This window comes from Chiloscyllium plagiosum, chromosome 9 (assembly GCF_004010195.1).
Source record: "Chiloscyllium plagiosum isolate BGI_BamShark_2017 chromosome 9, ASM401019v2, whole genome shotgun sequence".
In the NCBI taxonomy this organism is placed as follows: domain Eukaryota; kingdom Metazoa; phylum Chordata; class Chondrichthyes; order Orectolobiformes; family Hemiscylliidae; genus Chiloscyllium; species Chiloscyllium plagiosum.
In genome coordinates this window covers 32,573,128-32,584,503 of record NC_057718.1, presented here as the reverse complement: position 1 = coordinate 32,584,503, position 11,376 = coordinate 32,573,128, and positions in this window count along the sequence as shown.

Here is an 11,376-nt window from a genome sequence, read left to right as displayed (position 1 = left end):
TCAGTCAAATCCCTCAAACTCAGCACCGCCTTCCTAACCTGCAATCTTCTTCCTGACCTCTCCGGCCCCACCCCCACTCCGGCCTATCACCCTCACCTTGACCTCCTTCCACCTATCACCTTTCCAACGCCCCTCCCCTAAGTCCCTCCTCCCTACCTTTTATCTTAGCCTGCTTGGCACACCTTCCTTATTCCTGAAGAAGGGCTCATGCCCGAAACGCCAATTCTCCTGCTCCTTGGATGCTGCCTGACCTGCTGTGCTTTTCCAGCAACATATTTTCAGCTCTGATCTCCAGCATCTGCAGTCCTCACTTTCTCCTCTTACAATTTAAGCCCATCAGTCCTGGCAACATCCTTCCTGAATTGTTTTCTCCACCCTTTCTAGTGTGATAACATCCTTCCTGTAGCAGGGTGACCAGAATTGTATGCAATATTCCAAAAGTGGCCTCACCAATGAAATGTAAAGTTACAACCTGATGCATTGTCTGAGCTGAGGTGACACCTTTTTTTATATACTGATAAAACCTTAAGTTGTCTCAGGACTGTGACTTGAAAGAAGTTCAAGGGTTAACATATTAATCAATTGAAACCTGCATCCCCGTTCTGAGTGATTAAAGACTTAACAGCAATCTAGATTTATTCAAAATATTGCATCAGTTGTACCATATTCTGATCTTTGTATAACACTTTGATCTTTTGCTATAAATTCTGTGTCCTATGATCTTCCCCTACTAGCTACCCAATGAAGGAGCAGCGTTCCGAAAGCTAGTGCTTCCAAATAAACCTGTTGGACTATAACCTGGTGTTGTGTAACCTTTAACTGCTTGCCAAGGACATTTTCTGACCACTTTTAACCCTAATTCCTTGTTTGAGTTCTTTTCTGATTTTTTTTTGTATTCTTGGAGGGCTCTGTCTTTCTTTAGTTTCCAAAACGTTACATATTTTTTGTAAATATATGTAAAAATACATTTTTCTTTTTGACTAAGCTCTCAATTTCTCTTCATCCAGGGTTTCCGAATTTTGCTGTCCTTATCTTTCATTTTCATAGGAACATGCTGGCTCTAATCAATTGGCCTTTAAAAGATTCCCACGTGCCAAATGTGGATTCATCCTCAAAAAGTGGCGCCCAATCTATACTTTAGTTCCTGCCGAATATTATGGTAGTAAGTCTTCCCCCAGTTTAGAACTTTCACCCAAGGACTACTTGTATCCATGTCCATAAATAACTTCAAACTTATTGGATTATCGTCACTGTTAAGGAGGAAGCTTGCCCTCAATCCATTTATAAAAAAAGCCAACATGACAGCAAAATGCTGACGAATTGTTGTATATTTTTATTGGAGCTGTAACTATTGTATTGCCAGGATGCAAGTTTAGTAGCTTGCATTGATCTTATGTAGAAATATGAATGTATCCAAGACTTCACTGAAACAATGGCTGACACTTCCTGCATGACTTATTTTCCTTCAAGCTAACAGAATGTAAATATTCATAAAAAGGGGAAATTTGTAACCCTATAAGCCTGAATTTTTAACAGAGTAACAGTTTACCTTGCACTGGATCAAATGAAAAATTCCTTTCTTAAAAGCTGTTTTTCTGTAATTTTGGCCTGATATTCTTACTGTTAGCAGTTTCTTTATTCATCATGTGCATTATTACCACAGGCAGTAGCAAAACAAATTGAAAATATGTAGATATTTTTCACATGCAACTCAATACTTTGGCTTCAAAAGCACGTTTTTTTTTCCCCCTTGAGGCATAGAGCATTAATACTGTCCCGCAGAACGCAAACATTAAAAGTTTAATCCAGAGAAAATGTAACTGGGATACTTTTCACAAAGGTTGGCACAAGGGAAAATGGTGTGGACGTAGACCAAATTCAGCAATGAATTGTCCGAGAAAATGCCATGATTTTCTTGGAGCACAGTTTTGCTAGTTCTTTGACCATAGGGAGAGGCTGAATATTTTGGGGCTGTTTTCCCTGGAACATTGGAGTCTGAGCGGTGACCTTTTAGTGGTTTACAAAATTACGAGGGGTAATTATAGAGCAAATAGTCCAGGTCTTTCCCTGGGGTGGGGGAGTCCAGAACTAGAGGGCATACTTTTAGAGTGAGAGGGGAAAGAAAAAAAGGGGACCCAAGGGGCAACTTTTTCACACAAAGGGTGGTAACGTGTATGGAATGAGCCGCCAGAGAAAGTCGTGGAGGCTGGTACAATTGCAACATTTAAAAGGCATCTGGATAGGGATATGAATTGTAAGGGTTTTGAGGGATCTGGGCCAAGTGCTGGCAAATGGGACTTGATTAATTTAGGATATCTAGTCGGCATGGACTGAAAGGTCTGTTTCTGTGCTGTACATCTCTATGACTCTAAGTAAAATTAAGAGTAAATTAAACAACCCATTACTGTTTAATTTATCCATTGAGAAGCTGAGCTGTCCAAAATGAAAAAGATTTGTGTTAAAATACTTCATCCCCAGTAGGGTGATGCCAGGGGCTCTTCAACTGATCTTCAACTTAAGCTTTTGACAAAGAAATTAGTCATGTTTCCTGCTGCTAATCAGTAAATATAGGTGATTGTAGAAGCCCAGCAATTTATCTGAAGCATCCATTCAGGTGCTCGACACTTAATGTTATCTTGTATCTGACAATTGGTGCATGGATCTGGTCTCAACTTTCAATCGCAGTCTCATTTGAGGCTGAACTTCAAATGTCAGTAATGCCTCTCACTGGAGGTCACCCAATAGGTGGAAATTGACATGAACCATTTAAACATTATCGCATTATCAGGCCGAAACAACATCAGAGATAGATCTTCAATCACTTCCACAGTTTTCAGATAGATCAGTTCAAATCTTAAGCAAAGACTGCAAATGCTGGAGAAACTCAGCAGGTCTGACAGCATCTGTGGAAAGCAAAACAGTGTTAACATTTCAAGTGCAATACTAATCATCTTGTTCAAGCAGGTATGTTACAAAAGGGAGGTCTTTTCTCTCCAATGAGTTAAACCATCGTGGTTCAGATTGTGGGGCAGGAAATCAGTACTGACACCAATAGTTCTAAATGTAAATCACAAAGTAAATGTCTCTAAGCCTGCACCATCACTCCCATGGACTGGAGGCTTTTGGGAAGGTGCCTAACCATGTACCAACGTCTGAAGGGCATTTCAAAATGGGAAGCAAGTGCTGTCCTAGCTAGCAACTTTCACATCCTGTCAAAGCAATTTTTAAATTGAGCGAGGAACATTTGGGTGGTAGAAAACTGAAGGAATATATGTCAGCCGGTTGACAATAACAGAAGTTCAAGGCAGACTGAGAAAATACATCAGCCAAAATATTTGGAAAATGCTGTAAGTTAACATTCCAAATGAGAGGCTTAGCTGATAAGAGAGCAATCAGAAAATTTAGTGCAATTGTTACACCATCCAATTTATGATCCTTCAGTTTTTTATTATACATCTTTTAAATTAATACCAAAACAATAGAAAGGGCTGTGAAAGCATCATTAATCTCTATTTTAATTATATTCCCTTTTTATGAACACTGGGAATGCTATCTTGAAAAATTCACCACATATTGCCAAAAAAGGCCTTACATTTAGAAAGTACCTAAGAGAACCAGAAAATCTGGTTTTAAAATACACTCTCACAATTACATGTCAATTAAGTTGTAGAGTATTATTGATAGTAAAGGGGGAACATTATATTAATAATATTTTTAATTAACCTCTTCTGATGAATTACAACATACCTCTAAAGTTGGTGGAACTTGAACCCATGTCTTCTAGCTAAGAGACAGGGACACTACCTCTGTTTCACAACAGCTTTCAAATGTAAAATAGACTATACAATTGTCACTAATAGGCCTCAGAAGGACAGGGAACAAAATAGTTGGTTGCTGCTTTCAGCTAACTCCTCAAGTTACTTTTATTCAGCTTGTTCAACAGGAGTGGTGGTTAGTATACATTGGAAATACTAAAGACTTTCCTGTCAACTTCCAGCTCAGACTCTTCACCCTTGACACTGAATTCAGCTCATTCCCCAGCCATTCTTTCAAGACTGAGATATTTAAAACCACCGTGTTCTTTCTGGTTTAGACAACATATCATTCACCTATTTGCTCTTCCAATCTTCTCAAGCTCCCGCTTGTCCCCTGACATCCAAGTCTGCAATGGCAGCCCCCATGTTCTCCCCCCTACTCCTACTTACGTTGTTGCTGATCCAGCAGCTTTCAAGCCACTCAAGACTGGGCCACTCTCATCTTGGTGTAATGATTTTGGGTTTAGATCAGAGTGATGCTAGAAAAGCACAGTAGGTCAGGCAGCATCTGAGGAGGAGGAAAATCGACATTTTGGACAAAAGCCCTTCATCAGGAATAGAGGCAGGAAGCCTCCAGGTTGGAGAGATAAATGGGGGGGGAGAGAGAGAGAGGAGGAGAACCTCTTCAAGGTAGGCATCCTTGCAAGAGGATTCGCAGTAAGGTTAAAATTAACTAGGCAAAAGTGAGGACTGCAGATGCTGGAAACCAGAGTTTAGCTCAGAGTGGTGCTGGAAAAGCACAAAAGGTCAGGCAGCATCTGAGGAGCAGGAAAATCGACGTTTCAGGCAAAAGCCCATTATCAGGAATAGAGGCAGGAAGCCACCAGGTAATGATTGTGGGTGCCTGTTTGGTGCTGAAAGCCTTTACTCTAGGTGTATGTGGATATGTTAGCTTTAATGTTGCTGTTTTCGGAGAGGAATACTCAGTTAGGAGAAGTCTACAGAAATCAGTCAATGTAGGAGCTGATGATTTTATGTTTAAATGTTCATTGACTAACTGAGAATTAGACAGCATTAACTTCTGGGAGGAATTGTTACAGAATTGTCAAAACATCAAGAAAGTGCCCTGGCATTACATTCCTTCTTTGCTTTTTACTCTTGCTTATATTCATTTTGAATAAAACTGCATTCATTACAGCACTGCACTAATTAAAATTATCACTAGATTGCTGCTATAAAAATGGTCTCCCTAACACCTATTCCATTTGGGAACAGCTCATGAAAGCTAGTGAAGTAGGCAACTACATTTGAAAGGGAAATATTTTCTGGCACCAAACAGCAGTCAACAGTAGGTATTGCAAGATTTACTTAGATCAGAGAGTACACATCAGGTTACCCTCCACTTAATGCACTCTCAGACCAAATAAACGCTTTATTGAATGCACACTCCAATAGAAATAATGCAACAAAGATGATACTGAATTAAACAATTTCAGTGTGTTGTTTAAAAGTAACTTATATCTTATCTAAGTGTAACCCTTATATCAGTATCACTTTATTGTAAAACTAGTCAGCGCTTTACAGAGGTAAAGCCAATCTTCTATTCCTATTGAAAATCAGAGTCGATGTATTTTGCTGATATGAAGGAATTGCATAGTTGTTAAATCTGAAATTAACTCTATTTTCTGATTGCATTTTCTTCCTCTCAGATATTTCTATTGAAACAAATAGTAGACAGTAGAACTATCTGTGTGGAATTTTACATTTAAGTAAATCAACAATTAAGGTACAACTTTAATCAATGGGTATTGTTGCACACCTGGTGTCCTTTAGGTCTATTATAATCAGGTTGGAATAATAGGCTGCTTATCAGGTTGGCACTTTTGATAACATTGTAGCATTAGAAGGCCAAAACATGGACACATTAACCTAGAAATTCCAGCTCAATATCTGTGTTGCTGGATATATAGCAGGACTTTTACCCACTGGATTGTCATGGAGATGATTCCATGTTAAGGAGGGACTATATTGATGTAAAGGATAGTGGCCTCCCCCATTTAATACAGGAGCCTGAAGAAACAGACTGGAATGAAGAGAGGAGAGGTGGTGTGGAATTATAATGGTGCCATTCTGTTGGTTCTTCATTTGTTAGTCAGGATTCCTGGTGGAGAGAGGGTTGGGGGGGAGGCTTGAATCTTATCTGTTCCTGTCCACAATTGGCAGCATAAAATGGATGAAAAAGTAGGATGGTGTTAGTTTGAGTCTGGGTAAAACTTTAGCTTCATCTGCATTTTAATGTGTTCTAAATGGCTGCATTGTGGCATGCAAAGTTGGGACAGATCCCTTGCTATAGAGCCATTTAACACTATTCCTCAGGTCAGTCATCTCTTTTCATGTGTGTGATCAAATGCTCTAGGTGTTGTATGTAACAATCACCTTGTCAGGCAATTTAGCTGACCCATCTCTCTAACGAGTATCACTTGTGCCAACCCATAGAGTCCTCCTTCAACCCACTACTTACTGCAGTGCCTCAAGGATGTATTCTACAAATATTCTTACATTTTCAGGAACCCTGTATTGGTGAGAAAGTTTTAATCCCCTTCCCTTCAATGATTTCAGTTGCGCATTTGATTGTTTTTGCTCCCTCTCTCTCGGCTGATTTTCATCTTGAATATTGAATTCAAGGAAGAGTGCTGTGTGTTGTATGTTGGCAAATTGGCACAGCTCTGGAGTTCACTCCCTGAAAATAGGAAATGTCAATGGGCAGAATTGTTTCCCTCCCTGGAATAAGATGGGCACTGACAAGAAAACAAGAAATGCGAAGAAACAATTCTCCCCCTAAGGCTTAAACAGCAGTTTCAGCATCTCACTAATGAGCAGTGGCTACCTTATTTCTTGCAATTAGCCCAACACGTTTCTATGCCACTTCCAATTCACCCCTCCTTCCATAAGAAACCAGATGTACAAACTCCTGCCTTGTAAATCAGACTATCTACTAGCTTGTTCCATGGAGGTGAAGAGTGAAAGATTGCATGAGAAAAGCCATTCTCAGACATGATGGACTAGGCATGAATCTCAATCAACAAAACACTTTAACTTGATATGGGGTAATTCAGCCCAGAGTCGCCCTTTGGACTTTTAAGCTCTTAATTTGTAAGAGTACACTTCAATGGTCACAAATGTCAGTGGTATTTGATGACTTTAGTCAGTAAATGATAAAAAATAAATGATAAAAAACTTTCATATTTGTCCACAAGTATTCATACTACATATCATATATTGCTGCAAAATCCAGAGATACCAAGCATGTCATATATGTCTGGAGAAGTTGTTGCTTGACACTCACAAAGGAAAACATGATTATTAGAACAGAATGATGAGAACTTTATATTTGAGCTGCTGGTGAACTGGGAACAATATAGGTCCTTAAGCGCACGAGTGATAGGGGAACACAATGAAGTGTGTGACAGGATAGAGCCACCAAATTGTGTATGAGTTGACATTTAGAAGGGTGGAAGTGGTTGGCCAGAAGAACATGAGAGTAATTGAGTCAGAAGGTAACAAAAACATGGTTACAAAGTGGAAAAGTCTTAGGAATACATGTAATATTAAGTCTTTTAACGTGTCACAACAAAATCTGACCAATAGTACAGTATTGGCGTTACCACATTGCTATTTAGTATTACTAGAGACAAGTACAAACGATTTTGAAATCACATTTGTTGGGAAGACTCCTGCTGTGTACAATGCGAGCTTGGAACACAGTTCCTAATACAGGAAGTTCTCATTCACAGTTTCACTTTGATTGGCTCTTTCTAAATCAGCTTCACTGTTGTCCCACAGTCTGAAAGGGTGGGAAGAAAGCATGAAAGACGTAATCAAAACAGGTGTAAGAGCTCACATTAAATTCTGGAACATTCCAGAATAGTTCACATGGCGAAGGCATTGAACTTTCTTTCACAATAAAGCAATAAAGCCTATCGTGTGGTAATTCTGCAAAGTTATAAATGCTGACTTACTGTCTGTGTGTGTGTTAAGTATGGGAAGCAATGTATCTATAATGCAATGGGCAATCTGCAAAAGAAAATTGCTGTTAACAGTGTGGAGACTGAAATATAAATTTTGTTGTTGCATTTGTAGTAAGGTAATTTCATACTTCAGACTCCTTGGTACATTTCTCGGCCTGCATACTATTATCTGAAAAATAGAGTGAACTGACTACTCTGCCTGATGTTGAGAGCTGGAAATGTGTTGCTGGAAAAGCGCAGCAGGTCAGGCAGCATCTAGGGAACAGGAGAATCGACATTTCGGGCATTAGCCCTTCTTCAGGACACCAGGTGTGCAACAATACCCATTGATTAAAGTCCTGAAGAAGGGCTAATGCCCGAAACGTCGATTCTCCTGTTCCCTAGATGCTGCCTGACCTGCTGCGCTTTTCCAGCAACACATTTCCATCTCTGAGCTCCAGCATCTGCAGACCTCACTTTCTCCTCCTGATGTTGAGAGCCCCAGTTTGGCCAAGGGAAATGTTTGTTTTATGAAATATCTTCTTGGAAATAAGGGCACAACCCCGTTAAAGGTATTAACTCTGAAGTGGGATTATTGTGACTTAGAAGACTGTGCATTAGATCTCAAGGGTATCATCTAAGCTTATACCTTAGCACAATTCTCAGGGAATGCTGCATCGTTAAAATTGCTACCTTATAAATGGAATTTGAAATCATACCCTTTTTTTAAAGTGACAAATGCTAGTGTAAGGAAATGAAACTTCGCAATCCAGTGTCACCCTTAAGCACTCCCAGGAAAGATTCTGATCTATGTCAACATGATTCATTTTAATCTTAAAAAAAGCCCAACATTCCAAAAAGAGTATTACTTTATTTTCAAATGAATGGGAAAAGGAAGGAAGAGTGAGGAAGTATTTTGCTGAGTACCAGGAAGATGATGAGAACCAGGAAGATGATGAGATGATGAGGAAGAGATGACACTGACTGCTGTCACCATCTTCTTTGACACTCATCACCATTTTGCTTTTCCTTTCCTCTAACCTTCGGACTTGTCCTTGGTTGTCCTTTTCTTTGGTCCGAATAAAGCGGAGGTAATTTGGGATGGCTACAGCTGCTGTATCAAAAGCTGCCTGTCCCCACACCTTGCCGCAGTTTGATGTCCAGGCTCTCATGAGCTCCAAAACATCATCAGTTGCCAGAAGCACTTCCTTTCAATACTGGTCTGGCCAGCCTCCCAGGAGTGACTGGAGTGCTGTCAACCACTCACTTAATATCCCCAGAGAAATGGAATGAAACTATCATGCCAGTCTGTTCGTGAGTAAAAGTCCCAAACTTACACCAAAGGAAATTCAGGACACTGCTGTCATTGATGGCTGGGATTAAAATTCCATCCTTCTCCTGAGGTAACGTTCCAGGGAAAGGGCAGAACTGTCTGTTGTTACTGAATGTCCTGCTGATGTTGAGAAACTTAGGAACCCAACTGGAATTGTATTAGTGATCCTCTTTCATATATTTGCCTCAAAAATTGAAAAGAGGTTATATTCTATATTGTATGTACTTATATGGGAGCATAAACTTGCAAAATATGCATATGCTCAAATTAATAAATGGACTCCTGAATACTTTTAGAATCCTGGTAAAATCTTATAGATGTAAAATCTTATAGATGGTACCTCTTTAAAAAACCCAAAATCTAATTTGTCATTTTATGCTGTTTTTAACATTTAATTTCACTGGTGATTAGTTTGTGCCTATCTTTGTACTTCTCTGTTCCTCTACTCTGTTTTGGATTTTACCATATTGGACACACTTACTTGTATTATTCTCTTTGCCAGGACATATTACTTTACATTTTCTTGTAATGAATTGTGCTTAGTGCTAACAGTACTTCCTCAAAATTTGCCATCCTCCTATTTGGTATAATTGGTCATCTATGCTGTGGAAACTGGAGAAATATTCTGAAGATGTATTCAGAGTCTGTTCACTTGAATTCTTATTTGGCCACATAGCATAACAAGCTTAATTTCAACCTGTAATTTTAATCATTGAATTACATTTCAATGACTCTATCAGTCCATCTCCCCTTTGAGAGAGCAATACATTTTTAATACAATAATATACAGTAGGTGCCCCTCAAAGTTGGGCTTTTGCAATGACATGGAAAAGTTTGCTGCTCAAAATGGGATTGAATACTAGTGAAGTGGCTGCATATGACACATTGATTACCTTAATCTACATCACAAACCACATGCAATAGAACAAGAAGGAATAATGTGTGGAGAAAGCTTCAAATGAAAAGGTTTTGCACTGCACTCTGTGCATGTTAGAATTCTGCTCATAATGTTGAATTTTTATTGTGTTGCAACGATAATTCAGATCAGTGCTGTGACTGGCAGCTTCAAGTTAGCTGTCTACGTTTTCTGCTTAATGCGTATGTGTCATTTGTTATTGATGAATTAGTGCTGACTTTTGAGTTCTCTTTTTGATAATTCATGGGAGGGTTTTGATATGAATTTGCAGTTCACAGTCTGACTTGTACTGTGTCTCTGTTGTATTGATTTGGATGGTGCTTATAGTGAGTATGCTTCATGGGAAAAATTACATGACTACAGAAAGGCAGGAGGCACTTTAATACAGTATTGCATTTCTATCCCAAGTAAGTATGGTGATTGTAAAAGATTGTGCAGGTTAATACACATTGTTTTGAGTACAGGACATGAACAGGAATGTATAGGTAAAGTTATTATAGTCTTACTAAACTATAGGGCTGCTTTCTCATTAGAGAAAGACAACTGGTGGCAGTTTTAGCCTGAAGGTCAGCAACATCTCAGGCAAGGAGGGAGATTGAGAAAGACTGTCCTAAATGGCAACATTAGCCAGTGTAGGAGTTGAAGCCACATTGTTGACATTAATCTGCATTGCAAACCAGCCAACTGAGCTAACTAACTCCCTTCCTGCAGGGGCTAAGCTGGTAAGCAATCAACCAATTTTCAGAAACTCAGTTGGAATGGAACTATTTTAGCTGTGGAGCCATCAACACACACCCAGTGTGTGCAGGCACAGGTACAATAAACAATTATGGGTTCCTGGAATATTTCAATTATTTTTGATCATTATAGTCATAAAAGTGCCCACCATTAGCCAGTGGCCAGATAACTGTCCAGTATAATGCTTGACCAATGACCACCCTACCTTATCTTTGTTTGTCTCCTAACCCAATGATGCAATCAAGATGAGGAACTCTAACTGGGTAGAAGCCATGATCTCACTGGCAGACAGCACTCAGATACCAGAGAGCGGATCCACTATACATCAACTGTTACCTTCCTGAGAGAAATGAATGAAAAATAAGGTTCAATGAATTTCATCCTTGTTTGCATTTCAGAAGTAGGTGCAAGCAGGCCATTCAGTCCCTCCATCTGACTGCCATTTATGATTGGTCACAGAGGTTCTCTCCTTTTAATCCTAGCTCCCAATTATGTGTTGGCTGCAGCTCAGTTTGTAACATTCTCACCAGGGTCATAATGTTCCAGGTCAGTTTCACTCCTGGACTTGCGCACAAATCTTCTTCCAAGATGGGTCACTGGACTCGAAACGTGAACTCTGCTTTCTCT